Source organism: Netta rufina (assembly GCF_964035555.1).
Source record: "Netta rufina genome assembly, chromosome: 2".
Classification (NCBI taxonomy): domain Eukaryota; kingdom Metazoa; phylum Chordata; class Aves; order Anseriformes; family Anatidae; genus Netta; species Netta rufina.
The window spans coordinates 94,166,416-94,182,223 of NC_140124.1; positions in this window are offsets into that span (position 1 = coordinate 94,166,416).

The window sequence follows — 15,808 nt, forward strand, 5'->3', positions numbered from 1 at the left end:
TCAGTAGACCAGGGAAGATGGACCGATGTCATCTACCTGAACTTCTGTAAGGCCTTCGACACAATCCTACGTCATGTGGGACTGAGTGAACCCTTTGCAAGTTTGCAGATGACACTAGGCTGAGTGGTGCAGACAATACAATAGAAGGCAGGGATGCCATCCAAAGGGACATGCACAAACTTCAGAAGCTGGTACATATGAACCCCATGAGGTTCAACAAGTCTAAGTGCAAGGTGCTGCACCTGGGTGGGGGCAATCCCAGACATGAGTACAGACTGGAAGAACTCATTAAGAGCAGCCCTGCAGAGGACTTGGGGGTTCTGGTGGATGAAAAGCTTGACATGAGCCAGCTGAAGTGCCAAAAACTGACATGCCAGAGAAGATTCTTACTGAATAATGCCTGACACTGCATGGGACAGGTCACTCCAAACAAAATGAAGCGTTTACTTCACAAAATAAAGTGAATAAATTTAATCTGTAAATTTAAAACTCCTCTGGTCCTGCATTAATGTTTCTTTTCCACTTATTCCACAAGCTACAGAATAAACACAAGAATCTGATGTTTTGACCCCACCGGTCTTATTCAACCCATACAAAAATGTAGCTATTCTTGATGTTGAAATATTTTCTGGCACCAGTGCCTTCTCGCTGTCAAGCACCAAATGTTGCCCCATGAAGTACCTGACAGCACAAAATGCTGCTCATCCAGACATGAAAACCATATATGAAGGCAGCCTTCAAACAAGTGCTGAGCACTCCAAATCTTCTTTCAGATCCAGCTGCTATAAACATCTGTCTATAAGTACCAAGCTAAAGTTTATTTATGCTTTGTCAGCAAGCAGACTTTGTTCCAGACTTCCTCAATGCCTGTATTATTAGTTCATGAATGCTGAATTATCAGAGGATAAGCAGGAAGCAAAGCTGCTCTGGTTGCTTACAGCAGGGAAGATAGGGAGAAGCTGAAGAAAATCAGAACATTCAACAGCTGTACACATAGATGGTTTCTACTCTAAAAAAGTCAAAACAAAAGGATGAGGAAATATTAATTCCCCTCTCCAGGAATCTCCTCTTCAATTATCCTAATGGAAGCATGGTTTACCTCTTCATAATAACATCAGCCATTCCCGGAACTTAAATAAAATTAATTCTTATCAAATATCAAACCTGCAAACAGAAAAACATAAGTATAAATGACATGTATTCAAGTCTATACAGACTGGCAGAAGTCTTTCTGCAATCAAGCCTTATTCAAGAAATTTAGCAACATTCTGCACTTCCACAGAGAGAGCATCTCAACTGGAGAGCAGCCGCACAGAAAGGGTCCGGGGGGTTCTGGTCAATATCGAGTTGAACACGAGCCAGCAGTGTGCCCTGGCAGCCCAAAGGGCCAGGTTTAGTCCTGGGGTGCATCAGGCACAGCACTGCCAGTTGGTCAGGGGAAGGGACTGTCCTGCTCTGCTCTGCGCTGCTGCGGCCTCACCTTGAGTGCTGTGTGCAGTTTGGGTGTCCCAATATAAGAAGGGCATAAATCTATTAGAGAACATCCAAAGGAGGGCTACAAAGATGGTGAAAGATCTAGAGGGAAGACGTATGAAGAACAGCTGAGGTACCTTGGTTTGCTCAGCCCCGAGCAGAGCAGGCTGAGGGGAGGCCTTGTGGCAGCTTGCAGCTCCCTCATGAGGGGAGTGGAGGGGCAGGTGCTGAGCTCTGCTCTCTGGGGACAGCGACAGGACCCGAGGGAATGGCATGGAGCTGGGACAGGGGAGGGTCAGGCTGGGTGTTCTTCACCCAGAGGGTGGTCGGGCACTGGGACAGGCTCCCCAGGGCAGTGGTCCCAGCACCAAACCGGGATTCAACAAGAATCTCCAAAAATAGTTTAAGATTTGTAGTAAAACACAAGATGATCAATATTCTCTCATATTCAGTGTGAGGGACACAGAAAATAACCAGATTCAATGATAGCAGAAGACACTTTAGGAGAGCTCTCAGGCAAACCTTTAAGAACTGTTTCAGTCTGGACAAGTTTGCCTGGGAGGCTACAGAATGTCTCAAACATTTTGAAGAAAATATTACACAGTTGTCTGTGAGGGATGGACTAGGTGTATTTATCTTATCGTGATGAACAGAAAGGCACTAGCTGGCCTTTTGAAGTCATTCCCAAGCCCACATTGCTATGAAAATTACCTGCTTTGTAAAGAACTTAAGGAATGCTCTCAGAACCCTGAGCATAGACTGCAAGGTGGGGCAAAGGTTTTGCTCAGCACAGAGGCCAGGTTCCATGGTGCTTGGCTCAGGGCTCAGGAAGGTCCAAGGCAAACAACAGGGAGCAGCAAGGGCTGGTTGCTCCATGAAGAAAGGGGAGCAGGAACTTAAACACAACTATCAATCAAAAGGGGAACAAACCCCAACAAGACCTCTCACAGCCCTTTCGTACCCTTCTTTCACAGCAGTTGGTCTCAAGGCCAGGCAGACGCTCCAGATTAGCATTGGCTAGAGGGAAGGGGGTGCACTCAGAGACCTGACAAAAACTTAAGAAATGACATAGAAACCAGTGCTGTATTCATTTACCTTTCCTTATTAGGTACCTCCTAATATTTTTGTGTTGTTTATATGTATTGTCTCCAAATTTCTACTCTGGTGTCACTTAACATTTTAGTTGCCCCTTCAGGGGTGCAAATACAGTTCCACGGTAAAACAACTGATCCACCTTAATAATACAAAATCCTGGCACACACATGGATAATACTAATATACTGAAAACTTGTCCCCTTGGAATGAATACACCAAATGGGTAAAAAATTGTAGCAAATGAATATGAATGTTTGGATTGCTGACAGTAATTGGAATGATTTAAAATTTTAACAATATTTTAGTCAGGTTTTGTTAAATAGCTCAATTTCAAATAAACTCTGTAATTGCAGTATCTTTATAAAAACTGAGAGATGAGGTTTGCAGGTATTCTTACTGACATAATGAATAGAAGTGGTTGAGACTATGATGTCTGTTGAGTAAAAATCATAATGTAAATATGACAAAAAAAAATTACTGATAGTAGGTATGTACTATCTTTTTCCTGTTTTTTAAAGAAAAAAAAAAAAACTTCATTTATTTCAAGGCTACCCATTACAGGTGCAGCACACCTAGCTTCTATCCAAAGATCAGCTATAACCCTTTATAGCAGATATTCACCTGACCTTCTAATCTAAAGCTTGTGCTTGCTACTTTACAGTCAGCTTTTCTGCAAGCCAACTTGTCAAACACATGGGTCACATTTTCCAAATGCCAGTGATAATCTAAAGTACAATCACCCAGGATGCCTTATCTTTGGGAAAGCAAGAGGTGGGGTCATTCTCTTCTGTTAAGAAAACAGAAATAAGTATTCGACATGACAAGCCTCAGGTCTCTGAGACTTGGCTTGCCATGCAAAGTTTCACTTATCAGAACCCACAACTCCCCATCAGCTTAGATTCCACACTCTCTTTTTGAAGAAGAAATCTACTTGCCAGTTTGAACTGCCTCTGGGCTTCCCAAGAAACCTCCTCTAGAAGAAGGAGCTCTTCTCTAGTTCTGTCACGTTCCTGCAGCAAAATACTTTGCCAAAGTCTCAACAGAAGGGTCTATGCTAGGCTGATGGTAGGACTGGTGAGAAAAACAAATAGCAACCGCAGTACCAAGTGTTGTTTTAGCTATGAAGGAAGCTCCAATGCTGCAGAAACCAAGGGCCAAAGATCCATAACAGGTTCGTATTTTCAAGATGGCATAATCCTTTTCACCTTTATATGTGTGAAAAGTTCTCCACAGTGTTTAGTTCACATGCTGGAAATTTAATGTATTATCTGTTAGATAATACTGTGATTTTTAGAGCTTATCTAGGCATGAGATGGACAAGATGCTGCTTCTGTGTTTATATTCTTTCTGTCCAACACTCATCTTTACCTAAACTAGCACATACTTGAGGAATTATCCTGCCTATAATAACTGCTATCAAATATTTCAATGCATATATGTATATATGAAACTGATTCCTTTTAATATACTACCACAGAATATATAATTTGATGAATTAATTCAGGTTTATTGATGCTTAAAGTGTCGGAACTTGGTAAATTACACTGACGTGGGATATTGTAAGAATGTGTCAAAAATTTAACCTAGAGTTTGGTGATAGATTATGAGGCATTGTGTTTATCATTCACTTTAAGATTTCTCCCCCTTCTTGTTTACCAGAGCCCTGAATGGTGTTGGATACTTTGGCATATTTCTATTACAAGGCCCTTGCATTATTAACCACATCTCAAGAGCAATAAGTGACCAAAAAAAAAAAAAAAAAAAAAAAAGGCTTAGAGTTGAACAAATGTCCTGCTAAAGGACAAATAGAGAACTTTCCTTTTGGATATGAAATGTGATTACATTTGATATTATATATTAAGTAATTCTTATCCTTTTCTTAATCACATGCTTTTCTAGACAAAAACCTCAAACTTCCTAATTTTTCATGTTGAAATCATTCCTAGCACATCCTGGACTCCAATCCTTCCCTTCTTCTTCACTGGAGACCCTTATTTTCTTTAAAACTTACTGTTTTTTTTTTCCTCTGGTTCTTTTCACTTTAAAAAGACATGCAAGATACTTTTGTTTCATGAAAGTTACAAGCAGGTAAGAGTTTAACAATTAACAGCATGTTTTTCATACTAGTAGTGCCAGTTATATGCTGTTTAAGCCTATTATCTAATTGCATGCTAGTGCTGGCTTCAGAGATGGCATGACATTAAGTCAGACTTGCGCTGCATTCCCCAGCAGTGGAATATTCAATTATTTGTTCTGACTCATGTAATTCCCTGTATTCCAAGCTTGTTAATGTCATTACAGGGCTGAAATAAAGTGATTACTCTAAATGAGTATTTATCCAATAGGCAATGCAATTCCTGCCCCCTCCAGCTGACAACAGATGATTGCAAGTGTTCTTCTCCACTCCCTCCCCTGCACCTCCCCCTCCCCTGTCAAGGAGGAAACCATAACATGGTGGTGCTCTGTGAAATACTGTCAGATGGCGTAAAATATATATAATAAAATAAAAGGAAGCGCAACCTTCCCCGGTAGAGTTAAAGCTAATGACCAGTGCTTCCACTCCCAGTCAGTGATGACAGGTTGAACTAACTGATAATGGCATGCCTGCTGTTGAGCTGGCCACTTATGTTATTTCTCCTGACATGGTTCTGGGGAAGGCCTAATTTTTTTGACATTTGACCATGCAAATTTGAGTCCTGATACATTATTCTGCATTTACATCCTCCCAGTGTTGCTATTTAAAATGTGCTACAAGCTCCTTGAGCTCAGCTAATAAAGGCCACAGAATGAAAGAAAGTTAAATATGAATGTAAGAGGAGACCTAAATGAAGGGCTAGCTTGTACATCTCACAGATGACCTTCTGGAAATGAGCAAGTGGAAAATCCTTTTTAAAGCAAATGGTAAGAAGTGTAACATTGATTTCCTTTTCTTCAATTTTTTTAAAGATTCTAAAATATTCACAAAAAGGAAAACATTAAGTTTTACACAGACATCTCTTCAGTCAGCAATTCAGCCGAGTGTATTTTAAGCCCAGGTTCCATTAATGACTCTTAGTAATACACCTTTCCCAAAGAGCCAGAAATTCAGAGTGCTTCATTAAATATAAGGAAAAAATATGGCTTGCTCTCTTTCTTTCTCTCTCTCTCTCTTTTTTTTTTTTTTACTTGCTCTTAAATTTTTCACATTGTTGCAGTCCAAATGTATTACCTGTGAGCAAACTCAACTTTTTTCCATCTCTTAAAATTAATTTGTATGAATTTACCTCTTATGAATGGCACTAGTTTGACGGCTCTGAGAAAAGCACATCTCTGTTTAGCTACAGAGCAGATGGATGCTGGACCGTGGTTTTAAGGCTTTTACATCAAACCTGAATGGTGCACACACAGGGAGAGGTCAGCCTTCCACTGGCCTTCTACATGGTCTGGAGTCACAAAAACTATGATAAAAGTTTAATTCCCAGGTGTTTCTCTGTTGTCTTCTCTCTTACTGACTATGTTTATTACAGTGAACCTCTCAGTGCATAAGCCAATATCCACTGAACACAATAGAAATATTTCTGGCTTATGTGCTCTGCTTCACTCTCACATAAAACCTCCAATAATGAGCTGGCTGCAAGAGGATTACGCTGCATGCAGCCTCCAGTGCCTGGCGTGTAGTTAGCACCCAGAAGGTATCAGGCTTCTCCTAGTCACTCACCCTGCAAAATAATGCATTTTATAAAGAGCACAAATGAGCACCACTAAGCACAAAGAAAGCAGCAATCTGCCATGAACAAGAAAACTTTGATCGCTGTGCAATCTGGGCCTCCAAGTAAACCATCCACTCTAGAGTTACTGTATCCTTTTCTTTAACAATACTTTCCTTGCCATTTACTGTGATTTCATCTGCCAACAACTAAAAACTCTGAAATGCAAAATGAAAGACACAGTCTGTGTGATATTGGTGTGTTTTACCTAAAAAACTTGAAGGTGTTGATGATGCACTGTATCTCATTATTACTATGTCATATTGTTTATCACCTTGGGATATTATGCTATAGACAAAGCAAAATAACATCAAAAGTCTGATTACTACTTTTATTATTATTGTTTCTATTATCTGCTGGCATCAAGACCTGATGTTCAAATTTCTTTTTTGATGCATACATTAAATGTGTAACAAGTCTAGCACAGACTGACCAACAGTGGGGAAAAGATAAATGATCTTATCATTGCTCGCGAGCCCTGTAAATACAAAGTTATTTCCTGCAGTTTTCAAGTAAATGTTTCTTTTGCAAGTACAACACTGGTGTCACCTTCATTAGTCATCTTGTGGTTACACCGAGGACAAGGAACACAAATGATTTCCTCACTCACTCTAAATAGATGGTCTCTCCAGAAGACTCAGTCAATTTGCAGACATATCTGGTTGTTGACCCTTGATCTCTCTCCTCCCCTTCTCTCCTGATCAACAGGGAATAGTTCTATGAGAAGAAGCCGTTTGCTCTGTCCTTTCCCCAAGACTAATGAAGAGCCACTCAACATCTTCTTCCCACCTCTGTGGGAATTGGGCATCATCCTTCCTTGCCTTGCAGAGGAGCAAGTGCCAAGTAGGCAGCTACCCCAAAACACATTGAACAGAGGAATACAGCAGTCCGAATAACAGTCTGCATATTCTCATTTTACCAGAGTATTCCTACGTCTCCTATGATACTTTCTGTTCATAAACTATTATCTCAAGATACCTGGAATAACCCAGTTTCTCCTTTCCTTCATTTTTTAAGAAATCTAACTAAAAGTAAGTAAAGCCATAGTGCTGTACTGAACAGATTTTGCTTATCATTTAACAGAAACAAACTGGAGTATGTTGTCACTGTGCTAGATAGAGTTGTGAGTGAAAATCAAAGGAGCATGCAGACTATAAGAGTCTTTCTTTTACTAAAGTAAATGCTAATGACACTTGAACAGCCAATTTAATCAGAAATCAATTAGATTGCTATCAGAAAGCCTCCACCTGAGCAAATACCAGGATCTCTAGTTGGTCAGAAAGTGGTTGTAACAGCACCAGCACCTTAAAAAATCCTGTATATTTTTCTTTTGTATAACTGTCTAAAATATGTACACAACCTGCTAAAGCACGAATCATCTTGAAAATCCCCCCATCCAAAGCGCTGTTTCATCCCTTTGCAGCTGAGGCTGCAGGAGAAGCCATGTGAAACAGCTGGCTATGCAATATCCCCCTACCAATTACCGCAGTTAAACTATAGAGGATGCAATCTAAGGCACATACTCCAAATCAAATAGCATTGTCCTCTGAAACACTTTAATTCCTCCAGGACTGATACCTGAGATCCAATTTGAACATCTATATTGGATAGCCATGTTGCAATTTTTAAAATGGCACTGTAGGCAAAAGAATTCCCAAATTTGCTTTCTTTCGAAAATTCAACAGACACCTGCAACATTTGCTTCACTAAAAGGAAATCACATTTTGGAACTGTATTTTCCTGGGAGAAAAAGTCATGAACACCCCAGTATTCATCACCAGTCTGTTTTAGTAATCTGGTAACACAATAACCATGAATCCAGCAATACCAGAAAATAAAATAAAAAATAAAATATCTGAGGCAGTGACCAGCTTTTCAGAAAACTGTAATGCAGGGAGATTTTAAACACTGCAGTGTGTTTGTCTGTGAGGAAGGGAAAAAAAAAAAAAAAAAAAAAAAAAAAAAAAAAGATCCAAAAGCACAGTGGCATAAGTGCATAAGTGGAAACTCGAAAAGGGAAAAAGGATACAGGCTAAATCTATAAGCACCTTGAAGACCAGGATTTCTCCCTTTTTATCACTGGAAAAAAATCCACTGACTGCAAATGTTTCTCTGCAGTTATTAAGTTCAAAAGGTTGATGTCCAGCAATGTACCCTCAAGGGTTTCTAGACTTCTCCAAATTGTCTCCATTTCACTTCCAATGTTTCTCACCTAAGCACTCCCAGAGGAAAAGAATTATAATAAATGTTATGACCACAGGATGCAATCCTACTAACCCCTTAGTAAAGAGTAAAAACATATGAGTCGCTATTCTGGTTGAAATATGTAAGGTCCCTCCTCAACATCAGTTTTTTACAGATCTCCTGTACCAACAAAGTAAGAGCTAGAACTTACACACACCCTACAGATCTGCAGAGAGAGTCGTGGTGGACAGCAGGCTGACCACAAGTCAGCACTGTGCCCTTGTGGCCAAGAAGGCCAACGGTATCCTAGGCTGCATTCGGAAGAGTGCTGCCAGCAGGTCAAGGGAGGTGATCCTCCTCCTCTACTCAGCCCTGGTGAGGCCACACCTGGAGTATTGTGTCCAGTTCTGGGCTCTCTGGTACAAGAGGGACATGGAGCTACTGGAGTGAGTCCAGAGGAGGGCTACTAAGATGATTAGAGGACTGGAGCACCTGTCGTATGAGGACAGGCTGAGAGAGCTGGGCCTGCTTAGCCTGGAAAAGAGGAGACTGAGGGGAGACCTCATCAATGTATATAAATATCTGAGGGGAGGGTGTTGAGTCTCTTTTCAGGGCACAAACTGAAGCACAAGAGGTTCTGGCTAAATATGAGAGGGCAATTCTTTACTGTGAGGGTGACAGAACACTGGGACAGGCTGGCCAGAGAGGTCATGGAGTCTCAAACCTGCCTGGATGCCATCCGGCACAGTGTGCTGTAGGTCATCCTGCTCTGCAGGGGGGTTGGTGAGATGATCTTCACAGGTCTCTGCCAACGTTGGCCATTCTGGGATTCTGTGATACAGTCCTAATCTAATCTGTGTATCACGTCACAGCACTGCGCAAATTGCAAGTTTTTGAATCATCTGAATCATGTGGATTCAATTTAGCCTGTATCTACAGCAAAGTACTCTAAATATTAACATTTCTCTAAACAAAAAACAAATTTTGTAGCAATACTGAGTAACAACTACTTCCTACATGATTTATTACCTTCTTTTTTCATGTGAAAGTGACTTTATAATGAATAAAACTAACATTATTATTATTAAAGTATTAAGTGTATGTATCTATACCACTGCCCTCTGCAGAATAGAATTATAACTCTTGAAATACTCTTTTTCAAGCCAGGGTGTTTTAAAAATACGTGCAATAGACTTAGAAGCTTTTAGCTGCTATCTATGTACTCACAGAATCACAGAATGGTTTGGGTTGGAAGGGATGTTGAGACCATGCAGTCCCAACCCCCTGCCATGGGCAGGGACACCTCCCACCAGACCAGGTTGCCCGAAGCCCCATCCAGCCTGGCCTTGAACACCTCCAAGGATGGGGCATCCACAGCTTCTCTTCTAAGAAGAAGAAATTTCTTCCTTCTATCTAAGCTAACCCTACCCTTTTCCAGTTTAAAACTATTACCCTTTTCCTGTCGAGGCAAGCATACGTTTGATCCTTTCCCAAGTTAGGACCATGTTTTATGAAATCACATTACACCTAGGCAGATTTTCACATTGCAATGGAAAAGTATTTAGGGAGCAGCTGTATCTTCAAAAACCTGAATTACTGACCACTTATTACAACATCAGTAAAACTTCCAAACTGTGACCACTAATGATAAGTAGAATTTAAGGGCTATTACAAGGATTTAAAATAAACTCATAAAACTCACAGATAAGTAAGCAGTAAAGCTTAGCTCCCTACTTAACCTGGTTATCAACAGCAAAATCAGAATAACAAGTTCAGTTAATACCTAAGAAGAGAAATCTGCTCTATGCAGAAGAAGCAAGTAGATCCCTCCCAAAGACCTCTATTTCTCAAAATCCCATCTCTTTACAAGATTAATGCAGGATTAATATCAGGGCAGCTGTATTTTTGTCACTTTAGCTAACCACAAATATTCTGCTTCTACATGACATTACCTTAATGCTAGCTAAGTATAACTTGCCATGCTCTGGGGTTATTTGCTGTTGCAATTTTAGCTTGCGTTCATACTTTGTCACAATTTAAAAAAAAAAAAAAAAAAAAAAAAAAACAACCTGTCTTAAATAACTTTTGCCAGAGCCTTGCTCTCCGTCTTGATCTTGTCTGTCCCTACTTGCAATTTCCACTACCTTTGCAGTTTCTGTTATTAATATATATAACCTCGATTAAGCAATAGAGTTAGGCCACGGGCTTTCTGCCCTATTAGGCCTTATGCTTTGTTAGACCGGTCTTTATGCTCAGTTTATAGAAGTGACCTGGATTTTTCCATCTTTCGGGGAATCTGTAAAGTAGCAGTTAGTTAATTTGGAGAGAAGAAACAGCAACATTTAATGCCGATATCTTAAACATGAGACATAAAAGATTGTTTCAAGCCCCATCTGAACCAGCAGAGAATAAAGTAACACAGAGAAGCAGGGCAGAAAAGAGCAAATGACCTGAAAGAGTGAGACTGCATGCCCGACAGGGAGGCTATAATGACACAAACTGGAAAGGATGTGACAATACAAATATATATATATATTAATAAATGGTCAGAGGCTCCTGTTCAAAGTCCACTGACTGATGCTTCTAAAAGTGAAAATCAAAAGAGAAAGACCACAGGCTGTGAGTCTCTTGAAACACAGCCCCATGCTGCAGAGCTATTGTGAAGGGAAATACTGTCCTGGGCTCTACATCAAAACCTCTGCTCAGTTCTCCCTGCCCTCATCCTCAGAAACCCAAGAAGGGCAGCCCTGGCAAGTCCAACAGTTGCTACCTTGATGAATTTTTATTTACTACTGTTGCTTTCTCACTGCCAGCATGAAGCACAGACATACTACACATACAGTAGTATGGACTGAAAGGAACATGAAAGGAGGAAGGGAGGCAGACTTGAGTCAGAAGTGGAGGACAAGGAGAAGGTTGAGCAGTGAAGAATGTGCTCCAAATAACTTCAGATAAACCAACAGTAGCCACAGTAAAGCATCACCGAGACTTCAGACAATCCTGAAGTACCTCTGCTGTAAAATGGCATCCTGATACAGTGGCAATGAAGAATATTGAACAAACCTAAAAGGCTAGTGATGCTGTTTCTATACAGGACTTAAGCTACTGGAGTCCCTAAGAGATTAAGCACAGCAGCCAGCAATATAATGAAGATTGTGCCACAGCCAAAGAATATTTCAGTGTTGTCAAGAAGCAAACGGGTCAAACACAGTCTGATCTCAGTTCAGTGTATATCAGTGGCCATTTCTATCTTCCCTGAAAAGTGACTGTCCATCACTTCCTGTGTACTGATCTGTTTACCTTCCATGCAGCTGCCATTTATTTGCCTGAGTTTCCACAAAATGATCTCTTGTTCTACTTGAAACACTTCCCATAGGACAAATGGTCATGGAGGTGTACACAGGAACAGCTGCCACTACAGGCAACAAACCAAAGTGACTTCCTATAAAGAAAAATAGAGGTGGGCTATCTATGAAAGGAAATGCAAAATTGTCATCCTCTTTCCCTCCATTTCATGGAACTGCTTAAATATATGGTGGCTAAATCTCCTTTGCTTTGCCAAGCTCATAAAGTCTACAGAAATGTTATCTCACTCTTGACTCCACTGTTGAAAATGTGCAGCAAGCACAATGTGTGCACAGAAACTGGCCCAAATTAGTTGGTCCTTCTACAGAAACCAGTGCTATGCAAAGAGTGTCGTGAAAAAATAAATAAATAAAATTGTAGTTTTATTACCACGGTATAGCCCTCTGTCTAGGCCAATTTCCTCTTTGCAGAGCTAATTAGAGCAGAGCACATTAATCCAGACACTCTGCCTAGTTTGCCAGCTGCTCCACAGAGATGCAGAACATAGTTGTGTCCTCTCAGCCAGCCACAAGACAAACGCATGCATGTCTGTTGTGGAAAATTCATTGTTAATACTCATTCCATAGTTGGCAAGCTCTCATTTGTTTCCACTCTCATGGAGTGACTTCAAAAGATGATGAAAAGGTCCTTGCAAAACTAAGAATCTGGCCGCACATTTCAATACGACAAACACAAAGGTGGATGTATTAACAAGACCTTTTCATGGAGACAAAAGCAGAACAAGCACCAGGGAAGGGAAGCTGGCATCCAGTATACCCAGCAGATAGCAGTGACGCTAGGTGAGTGAGATCAGATACTCTGTCAGGGCATTCACGTGAACCAGTAAAACAAATGTTACAGAATGCTAAATTCTAGCTTGTGAGTCCGAGCCTCTTTCTAGTACTTCTGCAGTGTGAAAATGCACCGTCGTGCTTGGGGAGAAAAAAAAATCAAACTTCTGTTTCATAAAATAGCTTTGACAGAATTTGCTCAGAAATGTCCTCTGTAGTTGATTACTCTTTTGGAAAATTATTGTATTTTTATATAGCAAAAGAAGTAGAACTCACTTTGGTTTCCATGTAACTCTCAACTCTCATTTGAGAGTTTTCGTTCTCTTAACATCAATATTGTTTCGTATTGTTTCAGAAGTCAAACTCTGACCATTTAATGACTTTGCTATAGTGGTCATATTTTAGAATTTATATTTAGAAGTGTGGAATATTGGTTATACTAGGCAATAAAATTGTACAACAAAGTAAAATGTTAGGATATTGAATTGTACACTGAAATTTCGCTTTGCTACATTTTAAAATCTTTGGATAGCATATGAAATTTGAAAGCATATTTTTATTAGTAGTATTTCTCTCTTTGCAGTGCTAGTTTTCTTACAGTTTTGTGAGGATTAGGCTGAAACAAGCTAAACTTTTTTTTTTTTTTTTTTTTTTCAGAAGAAGAAGAAGAACTGAAATCTGGTCTGTATCCTCATTTTCAGCAATCTGGAGCTGCTATCAGAGCTTTGATCGTATGAAGTCCTACAGATGGAAAAGTTCTACTTGAAAATTCCCCACATGTTTGGGGATGTCAATAAAGTTCTTTTAAAGTGTCAGGAGAGATTGCTCTGTTTGTAGTTTTGCTAATACTAATTACAGTGGTATCGTCTCCAGTCAGAAGAAGGTATAAAGAAAGAACTAAATGAACCCTTCTTTTTCCCCTAGACACTGCAGATGGTAAACTACACACCAGCACCTAGGCACATAAATGGATGTAGTCATGCACATGCATGCCACTCTGTTTCTTTGGGAGGAATACATTAAAGTATCTGCACTTCGGGATAATGAAGGAAACATGTAAATATAGCATTCTATTCTTTCAAGAAATGCTTTCAAAATGCACATACTCCACTCCCACTAAATTATGATAGAAGATGGGTCATAATAGCTGATGTAATAGGCAAGAAGGGAGAATGGAGCACAATTCCCTAAACTCGATAAAATAAGCAATTACTCTTGTTATCTGAATGGCTCTGTCAGTGGAGAAGTTGTCTGTGTCATAACAGAATCTAACAAAGCCTGTTGCCTTTAAGCATCAAAGGGTTTGGCCTTATTATCTTCCTAAGATGTGCATGTATAATAAGTTTTCCCAACAAATGGCGAAGACACGTCTCTGGCAAAATATAAAATGGTGATAAACTATGTCCAAATGATTAATTCACAGAAATTCTCCATCATACTGCAGCGACATGTGCCCGTCTCTTCTGTTATGCCCTTGGAGATTTTCATACTAAACGTATGTGCATATTTTTCATGGCCACTGATATTTGAATTGCAGCCTGCTCCCATGCAGAACATAAAACACTTCAAACTGCATAATGCTGACTAAATTATAAGTTCTCCAGTGGCCCGAGGTAGCAAGGGCCATAATAATGAGTGTGCTTAATTGGTTTGTGTAGATTTTTCCCCTTTAATTTTAATGCCCTGACTTGCTGCTGCCTTTTCTAAAGCTAGGAATTGTCTCATACAATCATAACAACAGAAACTGCATTATGCTTTGAAAAAATGTAGGATGCAAAGCAGAAGCTTCAGTCATCAAGCACAGTGATAGCCAATTCAGCCCTGTCGGTCACATGGAATAGGAAATGCTTTGGTGACTTTGTTCATATTTGTAATCATATTTGGGCTGTTTCATGTGTAAAGACAATTCAGATCACGTTTACTGAATACACCAAAAGGCTGTAATCCTTCCAACCACATTCATATTGCACATTCATACTGCATATGCAAAAAAAGAAAAAAAAAAAAAAAAAAAGGAAAGGAAAAATAAACAGCCGAAATTTCGTTTGATTTAATGATAATGAAACCAGGTAAATGAAGCCTGCTAAAATACTGAGAACCTTACTCATGGCATTACAATAGGTCAAAGTGGACATCTGTAATGAACACTCAGTGATTTTGCAATGTTTTCAATGTTCTGGTATTGGTTATTTTTCTTGGTTTTACTCAAAAGACAAATGGACGAAAATGCTTACACTGCAGCAATATTCACTTCCATGGTAATTGGAAAAATATACACAAACTGTGCTAATATCCACGGATGTTTATAGTCAGGCAGATAAAAAGCGCCTGGGCACATTTTAACTGTTTCCATCAACTTCCACCACCTCTAAATGGAGACCACTTTTGGCCAGCACATTGAGAAGCACGGAGCTATTGACTTCACAGATCAGTGCAGAGGAAGACAGGCTCTTTGCAGAATCCTTTTCATGTGCCCCCTCTTTTGTCCCACTGTGTTTTGGGAAGCTCATTTCTACATTCCCTGCTCTACACGATTGAGACAGATGTTTAAAATCACTTCTCACAGGATTCAAACCAACCCCCATCTGCACCTAACCACTTCATCTGGCCTACAGCCTGAGGCCCTCTTTACAGAAGACTGTCAACTGATATAGCCCAAGTGCTCCTGTACTAATATGGCGGCTACACAAATCTTCAGGCACCAATTTGCAGGCCTCTTCTTCATGGTGAGAACAGACTGAAACTCTTTTCGTAAGCTTCTCTATATCTTGTAAGAGATAGCGTTGAAAGCCTTACTGAAGTCAAGGTAGACAATAGCCGCTGCACTTCCCTCACCTCCCAGGCAAGTCATTTCATTGTAGAAAGTTATCAGGTTGGTCAAGCATGACTTCCCCTTGGTGAAACCATGCTGACTACACTTACGTACCTACCTGTCCTGCATGTTCCTGAAAATGGTTTCCAGAATTAGCTGTTACATGTCCTTTTCAGGTATTGAGGTGAAGCTGACAGGTCTGTAATTCCATGCGTCCTCCTTCTTGCCGTTCTCAAAGACAAGAGTGACATTTGCTTTCCTTCAGTTCTGAGGCATTTCTCCCAGTTGTCGTGATAACTCAAAAATTATTGAGAGTGGCCTCACAGTGACATCAGCCAGCTCTCTCAGCACTCATAGGTGCA